Here is a 17,498-nt window from a genome sequence, read left to right as displayed (position 1 = left end):
ATCCCAGTCATGAAACCAGCCCTGCTGTGGAGAAAGATTCCCCTTCATTGCTTTTGGAAAAACGAAATGATAGCTTAAAGCAGTCAAACTACCTGATTCATAAATCCATTTCTATGCTAAGGAACATAGAGATTGAGATCCGTACTAACATGGACCAACAGTGTAGTCTAAAGCACCAAGAATTGTAGGACATGCCATCAATTTGTAGTGGCTTTAAGGGGGAAAAATATTAATGTACATCTTGATTATAAGGAGCATCTTAATGTCAAAAAATCCAAAATGAGGGCGGGGATCCTTCAATTCTTAGAATTGCAGTATAGCATTTGCTTCCCTATTATGTTACTACCTAATAATAACAATGGATCTGTATTTTAATATTTCAAGCATTCAGAAAAACATAGACACGGAATGAATACCTGTGTACCCATCAATCAATTTTATCAAATCTTTACATTGTTCCATGTTTACTACACAAGATTTTTAAGGGAAAAAAATTTCATATAACATTGACACCCTCTGGGGACCCCTCTTCTAATTACATTACCCCTCTTCTCTCCTCAGAGGTTTTCTGAAATCAATATTTATCAGAACTTATATCCATACCATAAACAATACATTTTTTCATGTTTTTATATTTCATATCATTCTGCAATATGCTTTCTCACACATCATTATTATTTTGATATCTATATGCTACATGTGATTCTAGTTAATTCATTTTAATTACTGAAGTGTGAATATTGAATAAAAATACCCCAGCTTATCCATTTTATTGATTGTCACTTAAAATGTTTCTAACTTTTCTTTATTTTAAACAATGATTTAGGAAATCTTCCATATTTCTCTTGGTATACATAAGCTAGAGATTTTTAGGGTGCATATCTAGAAGTTGGCTTGAAAGCTGTGAGCATCTCATCTTTCACTCTTCTAGATACTTCCAAAGGCTCTCCAACTTACATGCTCATGGGTAGTACATAGGAGATGTGCCCCTCCACATGCTGGCTGGCATCAAACACTTTAATTGTTGCTAAACAAATGGGTGTAAGATGGTATCTTTTAATTTACATTTCTTTAATGACAACTGAATTTGACCATCTTTTCTTTTTTTTTTTTTAAAGCAGAGGTTCTTCTTTGTTTTTTTTAATTAATTAATTTATTTATTTATTTTTGGCTGTGTTGGGTCTTCGCTTTCTGTGCGAGGGCTTTCTCCAGTTGCGGCGAGCAGGGGCCACTCTTCATCGCGGTGTGCGGGCCTCTCACTGTCGCGGCCTCTCTTGTTGCGGAGCACAGGCTCCAGACGCGCAGGCTCAGTAGTTTGTGGCTCACGGGCCTAGTTGCTCTGCGGCATGTGGGATCTTCCCAGACCAGGGCTCGAACCCGTGTCCCCTGCATTGGCAGGCAGATTCTCAACCACTGCACCACCAGGGAAGCCCTGACCATCTTTTCTTATGTTAGCTAATCAAATTTCTCTTCTACGAATTGCCTATTTAAATGCTTTGCTCATTTTTTTTTTTTTTTTGAGTTGTGAATCCTTTCAGTTTGTTGTGTTTTATTGATTATGAATACTACTCCTTGGTTATATGTATTTCCAGACTTCATTTAATTTTCACCCTTATTCATCGGATCTTTTGCAAAAAAAAAAAGAGGGTAACTTTAATTATAATCAGATTCATTAATCCTCCCTTTGTGATTTCAGATTTTTGACCTTGATTAAGACAAGTCTCCCTTCCTTGAGTCCACAGATACACTCTTATATATTTTTTCCAACAATTCAAAGTTTTGTTTTTCACATTTTAATCTTTAATCCATTTCACAATTTTTTGAACGGCTTGACATAGGAATGTAATTGTGCCAGTATCATTTATTGAATGCTCCATCCCTGACCCATTGGTTTGTTCCATGCCCTCGATTATATATGCAGCTTCTTCTTAGGCATGCATGTTTCCTGCCTCTCTTGTTTTAACCACTGTAGGTTTATGCGCCCTCTGTCTGCTTCTTCAAAATTATCCGACCTATTCTCCACTCTGTGCTTCTGAGAATCAGCTTGTCAGGATCTATGAAAAGCCTTGCTGGGATTATTTTTTAGAATTACTTTGAATTCATTATAGTTGATTTGTGGGAAATTGACACGTTTAAGTGATTGAATTTTTCCATTCACAAACAAATTACCTATCTTCATTATTTAGTTCTTTTTGTATTTCATTCATGTTTTAAATTTTTTTTCCATGAAGTTTTTGCACAGCTCTGGTTATTTTTTATTTTATTTAAAAATACTTTTCATTTTTAAAAAATACTTTGCTGTTTACTACAATCCTTAGATTTCTTTTATAACATAATCTAAGTTTATATATTTATAACTGAAACTGTTTTATTACATCTTGATTTTTTGCCAGTTTAGGGATTACTGAATGAACTAATGCAAAATCCATCTTCTGCCAACTAACACTTGACTTTGTGTAATTTATTCAGCAAAATACTTTTTAAAGAGAATCATATGCAATGAATTAAAATATCTTGCATAGATTGGAAAGTTCTTGTTTCATTTTAAATGTATTCTAAATAATATAACTATATATTATAATATGTAACTATTACAATATTAAAATAATAATTTTATAAATAACAACAACATAGAAAGCCTCAAATATAAAAGCTTTGGACACATCACTGTTTCGGAAGATGAATAGTTGAAGCAGTACTCCTGTTTATAGCCAGGTGTTCAAATGCAAGAGGAGGGAATTTTTTTCACTTGGACTATTTTGAGATGAAAAATATAAGCAAAGAGATTTCATGATAGCTTTAAAACTGGCAGTAGTTTTGAAATGTTAAATAAGGAGGTTGTCTGTCATCCCCTCAGAAATCAGTGGTTTATTGAGCTCCCTTTTATGGTATCTGCCTATGCCTTATTCTTGGCAATGCCACACAGATTTTGGAGATGAATTTAAATTTTGTCACTATCCGTGACCTGCAATATGCGTATTCTGCTTCCTTGTATTGTTTGCTCACCAGTCCTTGGTGTCATTTTATTCTCCAGCACTCTAAACACAATAAAGATTCAGTCTTATTTCCGGGCAGTGTTGAATTAACCCATCAAGATCCTCAGAAAAACCCCAAGATTTCACACGTGACAAAGAAAACGGACACTCCTACACCAGAGAGACCTCTCAGACCACTTCACCCATCCTCCTCATGCCCCTCGACTCCCAGGAAAGCCATCGGCTCTCCTGTTGATACGGGATCTAAAATTGTGCTTTAAGTCAGGTTTTGGTCTCTACCAAGCCATGCTTTCAATAATACCAGCAATAATAGCTAACGTTCATAAAGTGCTCACACAGCACCAGAAGCTTTACACGAGTCAACTCATTTAATCCTCACAACAGACCTAAGAGGACGGGACATATTTTGCAGATGGAGAGACTGACCAGGATCACACTGCTGGTAAATGACAGTCTGGATCCAAACGTGACGCCCGGCTCCATGGCCCTGGGACCCTGCTGCACTTGGGACCAGGCCCTGAGCAGGTTCACAAACGACCTCATACTTCTCACCATGACCCAGAAAGGTGTATGATATTGTGCCATTTGATAGTGAGGAAACCTTGGAACCCAGATCTCCCTGCCTCAAGGCCTGACGCAGAGGCCCTGTGCCCAGAAGGACTGAATAGATGAAGGAGACAGAAAGCTTGTCAGGAAAACCACAGGAACTAGCACATCCAAGTGCCAAATACTGCAAACTTAAAGCAAATTGCATACCTGCCATCAATTTGACATTAATGTTTTCATAATTACACGTTATAAACCGTGAATGGTGCTTACCTGAATTATAAAGAAACTTAAGTATTTTCTTGTTTAACACTTCAGTTTAGACTTGAAAATTTTCCAAACTTGAGAACCAGAACAAGGGTCACAAATGGGCTTCTAAGGGATAAATGAAAAATATCTATTTACAACCATGGGTGAATATCTGACAACTCTACCCAAAAATGAAACAATTTAAGCTATCAGTATGATAAGCAATCTCCTAGGAAGGTAATTAGCACTAGAACATTTATTCTTTATCCCCACCTGTAAATTGTACCACTTGAATAAAAATTTAGCTGAAACATTAATTATAATTCAAATACTTGGTTGAATTTAGGTGATTGTCATAGCCTCCTAAATGATGTCCCAGGTCTAGCTTTGTCTTGTTTGCTCAGTTCCATGCATCATTTCTAGAATAATCATCCAAAATCAGTGTTTTTTTCCTAGGGTACTGGTGAAACTATGAGTCTAGGGTCACAGTGATGGGTCATATCCTGACTCCATGTTATGCCGCCTGCATCACTGTCCTGTGGCTGCCATATACAAATAACCACAAACTTGGTAGCTTAAAACAGCAGAACGTATTCTCTCACAGTTCTGGAGGACAGATGTTCAACATGAGTTTCACTGGGCTGAAATCAAGTTGTCAGCAGGCGCCATGCTCCCTGGGAAGGCTCTTAGGGAAATTCCTTGCCTCTTTCAGCTTCTGGGGGCTGCTGGCATTCCTTTGCTTGTGACTGCATCACTCCAATCTCTGCCTCTATCTTCACATGGTCTCTTGCTCTTTGGTGTATATCAAGTCTCCCATCTGCTTCTCTCTTAAAAGGACATTTGTGATTAAATTTAAGGCCCAATCTATGATCTGGGATAATCTCCCATGGTCACAATCCCTAACTTAATCACATTTGGGGAGACTCTTTTTCCACATAAGGTATCATTTACAGGTTCCAGGAATTAGGACCTGATACCTTTTAGACCATTATTCAGCCTGCTCTACTGTCTATATGATTTCAGGTAAATTGTTCAATCTCTCTAAATCCAATTTTTTAATCTATCAAATGTGTGTAATAACAGTATTTATTTCATAAGGTTGCTTGAGGCTCACATGAGATAATTTATGTAAAGCACTTAGCACAGTGTTTGACAAAAATAAGCTTTCAATCAATAATAGCCATTCTGTTTCTATATGCAAAAAATTCAGTATCTCTCCATTACTTTTGGTCTAAATCTGAGTCTGGAAATCCAGGATGTCCATCATCTGGCCCCAACAATTTTCCCAACTTTGCCTTTTAGTAATTTCTCTTTTTTTTTAACATCTTTATTGGTGTATAATTGCTTTACAATGGTGTGTTAGTTTCTGCTTTATATCAAAGTTAGTAATTTCTTTATAGATTTCTATTCTAACCAGATTTGTTTGCTATCTAGTCCCTCAGTTTAGTCTCCTGTCTCTCTTCTTTGTGCCTCTGTTCTTTGCTGCTCCTGTCTGTGACACTTGACCCCTTCGTCCTCGCTTGTCCAAACATCGTCTGTCCTGCCAGGGCCAGCTCAGTTCTATCCTCTCCTTAGAAGCTTCCCCAACCGAACCAGTCTGGGCTATTCACTCCCTTTGGGGACTGTAGTATTGCTCTTGGAATGCTTTATCAACTCTGCCCACGATGGCTCTGTACATTTACACCCTGTTGCATACAAAGGTATGCTAGGTGCCAAGCACATAGCAAGGATGGATAAACCATAAAGGGAGAGAATTCAAGGAAGTCAGATCTGGGTTCAAAGACTAGATTAACATCTTATCTCTTTAGTCCAGAAACAGATTAGAAATAACAGGCAGTGGATGGGCCAAAACCTGCAGGCCTCCTGAGATCCCAGTCATAGAGCAGGCAGCGGTGGCTGAGAGCTGGGTTCTGTGGGATAAAGAGGAATAATAAGTCTTCCGTAGGATGGAGATTAGGACAGGCTTAACGCTCAGAGTTAGAGGCTAGACTGGAGTCTTCCACTACTAAAAAATAAATAAAGTCTGCTGGCAACTGCTGCCTTGTACTGGATGGGGGCTGAGGAGTTGAGAAAAGATAACACAAAACTACTAGCAAGAGGACTGAGTACAGATTGAGAAAGAGGGAGAGAAATAGCAAAAAGCTTTCTACTTAAAATAAGCCTGCAAATAAAAATTTCATAACACATGAAGAAATCAAATGCTAAAAAGACAGTCAACAAAATAAAAAAATTGGAACACGAATTCATTCCAGATTAAACTAAATTTATATAACAGTATGAGAAGTGCTAAAGTGAGTAATTCTGGATGTTATGAAGAAATAAACAAGATAATGACATAAATTAAACAGAAATTATTTTTTAAAAGGATAGAAAGGCTAAAATAAAAGCAGTTGGATACAAAGAAGAACAAATTATAAATGTTGTTGGTTAAATAAAATGCAAAGCTTTAGAAAGATGATGAACTTTAACCTAGAACATTAAAGATTAGTGACTTAAAACCTCTTCCTATTGGAAATATATCTCAAATTGAGAAAGAGTAACTATGAAAATCCCACCTAGACACATCATGACAAAACTGAAGAACATTAAAGAAAACAAGAAAATATTTAGGACCACCAGGAAGAAAAGACAGATCGCCACAAAGCAACAGTTGGGTTGACAGTGGAACTGCCAGCAGTAGGAGATACAAGACTGTGGATCAATATCTTAAAAATGTTAAGAAAAAATAGCTACCTGAAATTTTATATACAGCTAAAGTATCATTCAAGAGTGAGGGTGAAATTAAGACAATTTCACACATACAACGATTGAAAGAGTTTACCAACTCTACTTAACTCTAAGTAAAATTACTGTTAAAGTAAGTGCATCAGCAAGAAGAATGAACCCAAAGCTCAGACTGAGAAAACAGAAATAATGTCAAGTGCTAAAACTGATCAAACATTAGTAAGATTCATTAACTTGAAAAAAAAAACCAAACTAAAACTCCAGACAACAATGGCAGAATATTAGAGGAGTTTTGACAGTCTGGTAAAGCCTATGAATACCTTCTCAGAATGTCTGTAAATGCACAGAGTGAAACTCATAAAGTTGCTATGTGTTTATATATATAATATATATGCATATACATATGTGTGCATACATATACACATATATATACATATATATGATGATGCTACAGTAATATATGTGGAAGGAAGGAGGGAAAGAAGGAAGGAAGAATGGAAGGAAGGAATTATCATTCAGGAAAGAAGGAACAAACGAGGGAGGGAAAGTGGGAAGAAGGGAGGGAGGGGATTAGTTATCTCACTAGATGTCAGTCAAAATGGTTTCAACCTGGTCAGATTGCTCATTGATTGACTGGCTTATTGATTCATTTGCTCCTTCAGTCATTCGCTTTCTTACTCATTCATTTTATAAACATTCACTGAGCGTCTGATCTGTTTTAGCAACACATGAGCTGCCCGGTAACGTGGAATCCCTGCTCCTCCGGAGCTTTCCATCGTGCCGGAAGAGCTGGACAATAGATGGATCATAATGGCAATGCAAAGGTTCAGTGCCAGGCTGGAGTGTGCGCCGGGCGCCAAGGGACACCCAAGGAGGACGGGCTCCCAGCCCGGGGGTGTGGAGCAAACAGGTCTGGCCTCCGAGGAGGAAGCGCCTGGGTCGCATTCTGGGAGCCAGACAGAAATTGGTCGGAAGGCGGAGGGCGGTGTGGGCTCCTCACCGGTGCCTGCAGCCTGGACGGGAGGCACCGGGTGAGGCTGGGAGGCACCCCTGGACTCCCTGACTCTGACACGCGGAGACTCGGGGCCCAGGACCCTGCCTGGGGCTTCGGGCAGCCACTGAGGGTACCACGCGGAGGCAGCAACAGGATCACACCCGCCTGGTACATAGATATTCTGTTAAATTGTAGAGAAGGAATTGGAGGGAGCAGGACCTGAGGGTGGGTAAGTGGGTGGTACAGGGGGCCACGGGGGCCAGAACCGGGGTGGGATCCACTGTGAGCGACAACAAGGAGGAGGGAGCAGCAGGCCTGGTGACCTGTGATGGGGCGGCGGGGGCGCGCGAAGCAGCCGCTTCCAGGTCAGGGCTGGGCATGGGCGGGGAACGGGTGCACGACGCGGGGAGAAGAGACTCTGAGAGCAGCCGGGAGGGCAGTGCGTGGACTTGGGCAGTTTGAGTTGGATGAGATTTCTGAGCAGACATTTCTACTAAGTAATTGTATATCTTTTTTTTTTTTAACACCTTTATTGGAGTATAAGTGCTTTACAATGGTGTGTTAGTTTCTGCTGTATAACAAAATGAATCAGTTATATGTATACATATATCCCCGTATCCCCTCCCTCTTGCGTCTCCCTCCCTCCCACCCTCCCTATCCCACCCCTCTAGGTGGTCACAAAGCACCAAGCTGATCTCCCTGTGCTATGCGGCTGCTTCCCACTAGCTATCTATTTTACATTTGGTAGTGTATATGTGTCCATGCCACTCTCTCACTTCGTCCCAGCTTACCCTTCCCCCTCCCCGTGTCCTCAAGTCCATTCTCTACATCTGTGTCTTTATTCCTATCCTGCCCCTAGGTTCTTCAGAACTTTTTTTTTTTTTTTTTAGATTCCATATATATGTGTTAGCATACGGTATTTGTTTTTCTCTTTCTGACTTACTTCACTCTGTATGACAGACTCTAGGTCCATCCACCTCACTACAAATAACTCAATTTCGTTTCTTTTTATGGCTGAGTGATATTCCATTGTATGTGCCACATCTTTATCCATTCATCTGTTGATGGACACTTAGGTTGCTTATATCTTTTTTAGAACAGTAGCTTTTAATTCTTTTGGTTGACCATGCACTTCATCAGTTAAATAAAAATCGTGCAGGAAAAACCAACACAGCACATATGTAATTATATATATTATATATTATTGTAATAATATATAATAGTAATATATATTATGATACGTAAATTACTATACAAATATTTGTATAATAAAAACACAAAAATAAAAATGTTAAAGGATGATGTCAAAAGAAAATATAAGCATTTTTCTACCAATACCCTTAGTGAGTTCAAGGCCATAACATCAGGTACAAGTTTAAAGTCCGAAACACATAGAGGAGTTGATCTGCAGAGGATTGTTCGTAACAGAGGATGGGCACAGTTGTAGAGAGTGGGGTTCCCTCCTGACCTCTTTTCCTCTTCTCTTCTGCATCTGCTGAAGTTTATGAAGGTAACCGATGCCTCCTGTGTCAAGTCTAAGTTTTACTGCTGTCACTGCTACATCTCAGTCGTTTCTGGCTTGGTGACCACTAGTTCTTTCCACCTTCCCTGAGAGACATTTTGTGAAAAGAACCCAGAATCTGGAGTCTGAAGGCCTGGGTTTAAATCTGGTCTTGATCTCTTTCACTATATGATCTGGGACAGATGACCTGACCGCTCCAAGTCTTGGTTATCTAATCCGTAGCTAGAGAGTATATATTTTTCACATGTATTACATATATCCACATGTATTTTATATATAATACATATTCACATATATTATATATAGCATATATAATGACATATATCATAAACCTTCACAGATATAATATATATTTACATATACATTATGTATGCTATGTATAATGTATTACACATTTTTCACATATGTTATATATAATATAATTATATATTAAGGATTAAATGAAGCAATACATATGAAAGTGGTGAGTGAGTTAAATTAGCCTTTTTCATGATGCCGTGAACTACACCAGCGTTACTTGTTGTTGCTTTGGTGGAACAAATCCTAGCAATGCAGTCTGCATTTTCTGTCTACATCTCCCATCAACTATAAGTACCATGTTACTCCCTGGGGTCCAGAAGCAGCACTGACTCTTTGTAATCATTAGGTAACTTTTCCTGTCCTATCTAGAGTGCTGGCTTTCAACTGGGAAAGATTATTCCCTCCCAGGGGACATTTGAAAATGCCTGGAGACATTTTTGTTTGCTTCCAGTGACGGTTGGGGGACAGTATGGCATCTAGAGGGTGGAGGCCTGGGATGGGGCTGAACGTCCTACAGTGCAAAGGACAGCCCCACACAGAGAATGTAAAGTGTCAGTCGTGCCCAGGTTGAGACCCTTCCTTGAATTGTTAATCCATCTTCCCAAGAAGAATCTGAATGTGTTTGTGTGAGATGTAGAAAGAAACTGACTGGGGTGAAGGGCTTGGCAGTCTGGCCTTTGAATTCTGTTTTCTGTTAGAGGCACTTTCCTGCTTTCGCAGAAGTGACTGGCCAGGCCTTGAGCACCGTGCAGAGGAGACACTGACACCTACTGGAGAGGAGACAGGGGAGCTGGTCCTGCAGGGCACAGTGAGGGAGGGAGAGGGGGCAGCTTGCGCTCTGTCTTCACTTATTAATGGTACCTTTTTAATGTGCGTTAATGCTCTTGTGGTGAAAACTTTAAAATTCCTGAATTTCATTTATGCATAAATAACATAACTTGTCACTGCTTTCCCTTATACTGTTTTCTTCTTCCTCTGTTTAGTTCTCTGACCTTTAACATGAGTTAAAGTTAAAGGGTTCTACAAGTAGAAAAACCCTCTGTAGCTGATCACCATTCTCAACTTGTTCTCCTTCTTCCTCTCACAAGTCCACATGTAGCGCCAACTAGTGGCCATCTATGGCCTTGTCTCTATTTTTGGAATTCCAGGACTTCGTCTTTACCATTTCCTCATCACCGCAGAATAATCAGTTACCAAAAGCAACTAGTATATTTTCCTTCCTACCCATGGTCACTTACCCTGATGCATTCTGTTGATTTCCCAAAACAGAAATTGAGTTGATCATCTGAATTGCAAATTATTCAGTCTAATGGCATGGAAATTAATAAAACAAAGTCGTGAAACTACCATCTGTCTCAAAGTTATCTACTTGTAGATGTTTATCAAGCTAAGAAACTTGCCATATGTGTAACATATTGTCTGAAGGAAAGGAAAATCTCTACTTTTTACTAGAAAATCCCAACATTGTATGTTATGTTTTTGTCTGTCTTGTTAGACCACCTTCTCTTCTTGCCATGGGTGACTCAAATAGCTGTCTCCCATTCAACTCTCTCGACTAGCTTTTCATAATAGCAATTCGGAAGCTTTCCATTTACATAAGGTGTTCAGCCTCATTCTACAAAAGGTCTGAAAACATCTTTTAAGACAAATCTGTTCGTCTATTTTGCCTTACAAACTAACCTGTTTTTTAAATGCCTTTTCAGAAATGATACACTGGAATTTTTCTCATAGTGGCTTTTGTCCAAACATCTCTAATTGCTCTGGAGATAATATCCTATTCATTTTCACAATATCTGTCTGAAAATGTAGACAGTATTATACCACCTTGCACATGGTCAAACTATAGCATATGGGAGTTGATTAACTCTTTTCTCTATGCTTCTAAATTGTTCATCCCTTTTCCATCCTGTCAGTCCATGTAATTAATTCTTTTCTGAATATCCTTTGCAGTTAGCTGAACATCCCTTATGAAACTCAGTCTCAACTCCCACGATAGTTTCTTGAGAATGTTGTCTTCCTTCATTAGCCTGTAGGTTTAGTACGCATTTCTGGTTGATGTGAGTTCACACACTGAACTCAACACAGTTCAATGTACAGAATGGAAGAGCGTTTAGGATTCAAATAAAAGGGAGGGCTATGATCATTACAAACTGGTGCATTGTTTAATATATTACAAAAAACACACTTGTATATTTACTTCTGAAATATAGAAGGATGAAAATTGGGCATTTTATAGGATATTAGTAGTATATTTGTTTTGACCAAACTTATGTATTTAATCCCCATGACTACCTCAGTATACAGTCAGGGTTGACGTCCCCAGTTTAAAGATGTGTAAACTAAGACAGAGAGTTTTGGTTGCTATCCCAGTGCTTTAAATCTAGTAAGGAATAGATTGCTTCCCACCAAATTATGATGTGCATGGCAATTCTTTGCACTGTCTCCTCCATTCATTCTTCTCTAATCCCACTATCAAATTTTCTCTAAAGTCTACTAACCAGCCTTGCCTCCATGTCCACCTCCTATGTTCAGGATCGCTAATTTCCCTAAAACCCAGCTTTTATCATATTTCTCCCTTTCTTGAAAATCATCAGTGGTTATCAATTGCCCCTGTGAAATAATAATAAATATACATATAGGTCTTAAATAATAACAAATATATATAGGTCTCTGCCCCCAGTTCCTGACACAGAGTCCCTAAAACCCGTGTAATTCCTTGGTGATAGGAGCATCTTTTGTTCTAATGAGGCGACTTGATGGGCTTTTGAGTAGCTTCAGGATGGGGGCTGGTCACCCGAAAGATCAAGCCATGATTAGAAATTTGGAACTTTCAGCCCCACCCTCCATTCTCTAGAGAGGGGATAGGGCTGGAGATAGAGTTAGTAATCTATCATGCCTACATGATGAAGCTTCCCTAAAAATCGCTAAAGTATGAGGTTCCAAGAGCTTCCAGGTTGGTGAATACGTCTGCATACCAGGAGGATGGAGCGCCCCATCTCCACAGGGACAGAAGCTCGTCCGCTCAGGACCCTTCCAGACCTCGCCCTGTGTACCTCTTCATCTGGCTATTCATTTATATCCTTTAAAATACCCTTTGTAATAAATCAGCAATAGTGTGTAAACTGTTTTCCTGGGTTCTGTGAGCAGCTCCAGCAAATGATCAAACCCGAGGAGGGGTCATGGGAACCTCCCATTTGTAGACAAGTCGGATAGAAGTTGTGGGTAGCCAGTGGACTTGAGATTGGTGTCTAAAATAGGAGGCAGTCTTGTGGGGCTGAGCCCTTAACCTACAGTGTCTGCTGTGACTCCAGTTAGTGTCAGAGTCAAGCTGAATCGTAGGACACCCAGCTGGTGTCTGAGAATTGGTCAGTGATTGGGAAAACCCCACACATCTGGTATCAGTACTGTGTGAGTAGCAGAGAAGAAACATGAGAATTTTTTCTCTTACAGCATCTCCAAAGGAAATAAAAATTAGTGAGCATGTCAGTGAAGGCCTATCGTGATATAATTTGAAAATTGTTCTTCTAGACTTTCCTCTCACACCAATTTTCTGTTCTCCACGCTGGTCTGTTCGCTGCCCTGAATGTGCTGTACGCTTCGCAGACTCGGGGTACACCATCGCCCCATGTGCAGAGCCCTGCTCTCTGACGAATAAAACCCTATGTGCTCCTCAAGGCCCAACCACATCCCACCTCCTCTCCAGAAACCTTATTTGGCAACCACAGAAGAAATGGACTCACACCTGCATTTGAGACTCATCACTGCCTGCTCCCTAAACATTTTATGCATCTTTCTACCCACCAGATGCCTAGTACTACATCTTCTACATGGTAGGATCTGGTTAATATTCATTGCTTGGTTGATACCACCAAAAGTATGAAATTAAGAAGAGGAGTGAGTCAGTTTTCCTGGGCCTCTCCCATGTATATGTGCTATTAAACTTTGATTTTCTCCTGTTAAAAAAAAAAAGAAATTAAGCAGAAAATTTACTCTTGGGGGGAAAAGGGATGCTTAACTACTGTCCACCTGCAGACAAGTTAGAAATTTGTACTAAGTCATAGACTATTATAACGTGAAGGGTATTATTCTTGCCAGACCTTTCTTTATACTTTTAGCACCTGAGTGTTTCGAGAGTCTATGGCCACTAGAGGCAGCCTTTTGAGGGTGGTTTTCCCGTCAATCACATTTGTACCTTCCCACTGTATAGGGCAGTGTCTGACATGTATCATGCACTCTATGAATATTTTTAAATTTTTCTTTTATTATATAATTCATTAAATTTGTTATACTAAAGGATAGATCCAATGCACACTTTCCATTGGAAAACCTGTTCCTGGGCATGGTATAACACGTGCAAGCCATCAGGCCTTCCCGGGCTGCTTAGCGTCTCACACAGAAATCATTTCTTTTCTGGCCTGAGAGTTGTATCTGAGGCCACCACCCTTCTCTGTAGAGCACCCTGCTTTCTGGAACAATAGAACAATGGCACCTCAAAATGCACACATTCTTCTGAAGGTTCAAATGTCAGCACACCTAATATTTAAATACAGTATGACATTCATAATATGGAAAATAAATTCCAGTGATACAGCTTTTCTTTGCAAAGAAAAAACCCCACACCATCTCCCCTCCAACTCTTTTCTTCTGGTTTCAGCTTTGCGTGTTATTTGTGTCTGGGATGGAAGGTTAGAGGCCCTACAGCACACAGAACTCCAGGCAGTCCCTAACACTGGAACTATTTTGTGCTCTCATTGACGTGGTCTGTCTACGCAGCTGTAATTAGAGATTCCAGTGCCGCTGATAGGAGGGTAAGAGATTCGGCACTAAACTGTAACTAGCTGGCCCACAACTGACCGGCGATTATGTACAGGGATCTCGGAGAAGTGAATGAACGTTTTGTGGAAAATCTATGGCAGGAAAAATGTCCCTGATGTCATGCTGAAAACTGCCAAGCTCTGCCAGAGGAAATTGTGTAACTACTGATTGGATCTGTTAGGAAGGAATGATTTCCAACCCGCTGGCCCTGTTGGCTTCCTTCCCCTCCTCAAGGGTCCAGGAAACCCGCCCCCTTCCCCTTCCCCCACTTCCCTCCCTCCTGCATCGGGCTCCTCACCTCCATCTGCCTCTTCCAGGGAGGCGGCTCTGCCCTTCAGCTTCCTGCCTGCCCAGGCCTTCCCATCCCCTCCGACCCCTCCACCCTTCTGCACTCCCCATTCAAGTCTCCATTCTGAAAATTTACAGAGTGAAAAACCAAAAGGCCTTCCTTGCGTTCGGCCTCACCCTCCTTCCCTGCCAAACTTCTCAAAAACACTGTCTCTTAGGAAACCCCAATTTTCTCGCTTTCCACTGCTTTTCATTCCACTTTGAACTGAACATTTTCCTGAAGCTTCTCTCATAAAGCAGCTGGCGGTCTTCTCGCTGCTCCCAGACTCTTGGGTTCTTTCCTTCCCTGACTTCTCGACTTCCTGTCACCTGTTTGCTGTGTCCTTTGTTGAGAGAAGTAAAGCTGCCTCTCCTCCTTCTCCTCCCTTCACCTGCTGGGTATTCACCTTCATCAAACAGTCGATAATGCCCAGATTTACTGGAGGCCCAGAAAGTTCCACGCCTACTGACAGCCTGGAGGCACCTGTCCCAGCACATCCAAAATGTTCCCTTTAATGTGTTCCCACCTGGGTCTGTCATTACCAGAAAACTCAGCCGCATTTCCATTTCTCTGGAAGACGGGGAACACCTGCGACTCCTCCCTCCCTGGAGCTCCCCACTCTCAGTTGATCACAAAATTTTAAATTATGAAATTTTTCATTTCCCCTGAGTCTTCTTGTTACGCCTTAGTTCAGTCCCTCCTTGTTAACTGCCCGTTTCAGTCGTTTTCTAACCGATATTTGTGCTGCAGGTGTTCACCTCCCTTTCCCACCCCTGGCCCTTGACCCACAAACTAGCAATGTCCTTCAGACCATTCAGGACCCCAGACTAGCCCAATATCTGGCAGGCACTGGGGGTCCACAGACCCTTTGCAACACTGGACAATTGACTCAATCTCTCTGCGCCTCAGTTTCACTACCTACGCAAGTGGGGACAGTGACAGTATTTCCCTCCTAGGGCTGTTGGGAGCATTAAATAAAGTCACCTGAGCCCTGCCTGAGGGCGCGCCCCTGGAGCTGAGTCAGCGCAAAGGCTGGGGCCGGTCCTCAGTAGGACGTGAGCTCACGTTGCTGTCTGGCTCCAATCTTCCTTCCCGCCGTTGTCCCTCGTTCCCTTTGCGACCCTTCCTCCGTCTCTTTGTCTTCTCTGCCAGGAATGTCCTGCCACCTCTCCGCCACCAGTTGTACTTCAAGGTCATCTCAATGTCGCCTACTTAGGGATTGTTACAGACTCATGTCACCCTCCTCCCACCTCCTAAAAGGGAGAAACTGGTAGAATCATTTGCTCGCTCTGTGTCCTGCTAGTACTTAGGTCACGATTTAATGCAGCACTAATGACAATAGTGTCATCTCTCCTGCTGGCGGTGGCCTCCCTAACTGAAATCTGGACTCAGCTGTCTTTAAATTCCCTAGGCCAGCGAATGGTATGCAGTAGGTGGTACATAAATATTGACTGAATTAAATATTTTAAACTATAAATTTAGTGAAAATCATAGCCAAGGATAGTATTTTGCTACTGGGTTTTGGTTATATCATTATTGGTTTAGGATGTTTGTTCTGCCCTGAAACTTGAAAGATCAGTTTCAGATCTTCTCTTAAAATAATGATTTTTAAAGTTAAAATCTCTTACTTAAGATTTAAATATAACAAATAATTTTATTTTCTAAGAGAAATCTTAATTGAATAATATATGGATTTAAAAAAAAATTTCTGCATCCCCAAAAAGACCTGAAAACTGCTCTATTTGCTTTAACATAACTGCAACTTGATAAATATTTTGGACATTTATTTGCAAAAGAGTATAAAGAATCTTTATCTCAAAGACATGTTTGGCGGAGCTGAAATATCACCATTGTACTCCACTAGAATGAAACATTTGTTGTACTGGGTTGTTGCTGTCTCTTAAATTCCTTGCTCTTTAGATTCTTGTTTAATTCTTATGCTTTTTTAACGTGTTACCAAGGAGAAAATGTGATAGCAAATTCCATGGTGTAGAATGGGCTGCCCTCCATCCTCCCTCTCCACCAGCACACACAAAATGGTGTCTGCTTATGTTCTAATCCTTATCCACCGGGTTTTGTTCCAGGCCTGAAAAAGACAGCCTCCCACAGAACAAATAAGCTCTCCAAAGGATGTGTTTTTCTTTGGTGTTCCTTCAAATTAGCACATATCTGTGCTGTGGTGTATGGTATTGCAGAGAGGCATTTTATTATTTGTCCTAAATAGGAAAATGTGCAAAAAAGTATGGTTTGCTTATTCCAGATGCAATTCTTTCACTTTTACTTAAATCAGCATCAGTAGGCATGAATACAGTCACCACATGAATAACTTTACGTTGAAAATCATGAATAAAATTTGAGTTCACCACTAAAACTTACCCTTTGGTCTAACGAAAATGACATACATAGCCTTAATTTTTTTTAACTTATCAAAACTATATTTCTAGAATGAAGTATGAAATGAACTCAGAATGTCAGAAATTACAGATAAGTTATAAAACAATATTCTTTATAATGAATGCTTAGAAAGTCATATTTATACTTTTGAGCCCTTAAAATCTACTCCCAAATATTTCTTTTAAAACGCACTGTTTTTCTTTTTTACTTTAATTTTGGTTCGTTTGGTTTAATGATAGCTACTCAATATACATGCCATTTACGATGGCACTTTCCAGCTGCGTGTGGAACTTTACATTTAAATACCAATTTGTGATGAAAGAATGCTTCCAACTCAGTTCTCATCAGCATTAGAGGTTTTAGCAATTGCCAATTATTTTTCTAAATTACCTATTTTAATTAAGTAAAATATTGTGAATTTAAGATTATGAAGTGCTCAAGTGTTATCTTATCTCTAACTAATTAGTGGGGGCAAAGAGAGGAAATAATATTTTGCTACAGTAAGTGACTATTTATAGAAGAAAATGCTTCTGTGGTCCCAATGTCTTAATTTATGGAAAGAAGTACAAACTCTTCTTGAAATCCTATTACGTAAAGGAACTTTGCTGGAGTGTATCTGGCACTGATCAT

General features: G+C 40.1%; 1 protein-coding gene across 1 annotated transcript in view; it reads left to right on the top strand.

Annotated features, from left to right (window-relative positions):
- The window catches only part of PACRG (parkin coregulated), a 513,624-nt gene that overhangs the window by 347,697 nt on the left and 148,429 nt on the right, over nt 1-17,498 (top strand). The window lies entirely within an intron of this gene.

The sequence above is a fragment of the Balaenoptera ricei genome, chromosome 12, assembly GCF_028023285.1.
Source record: "Balaenoptera ricei isolate mBalRic1 chromosome 12, mBalRic1.hap2, whole genome shotgun sequence".
NCBI classification, from domain to species: Eukaryota; Metazoa; Chordata; class Mammalia; order Artiodactyla; family Balaenopteridae; genus Balaenoptera; species Balaenoptera ricei.
This window is presented reverse-complemented; position numbering and strand designations above follow the sequence as displayed.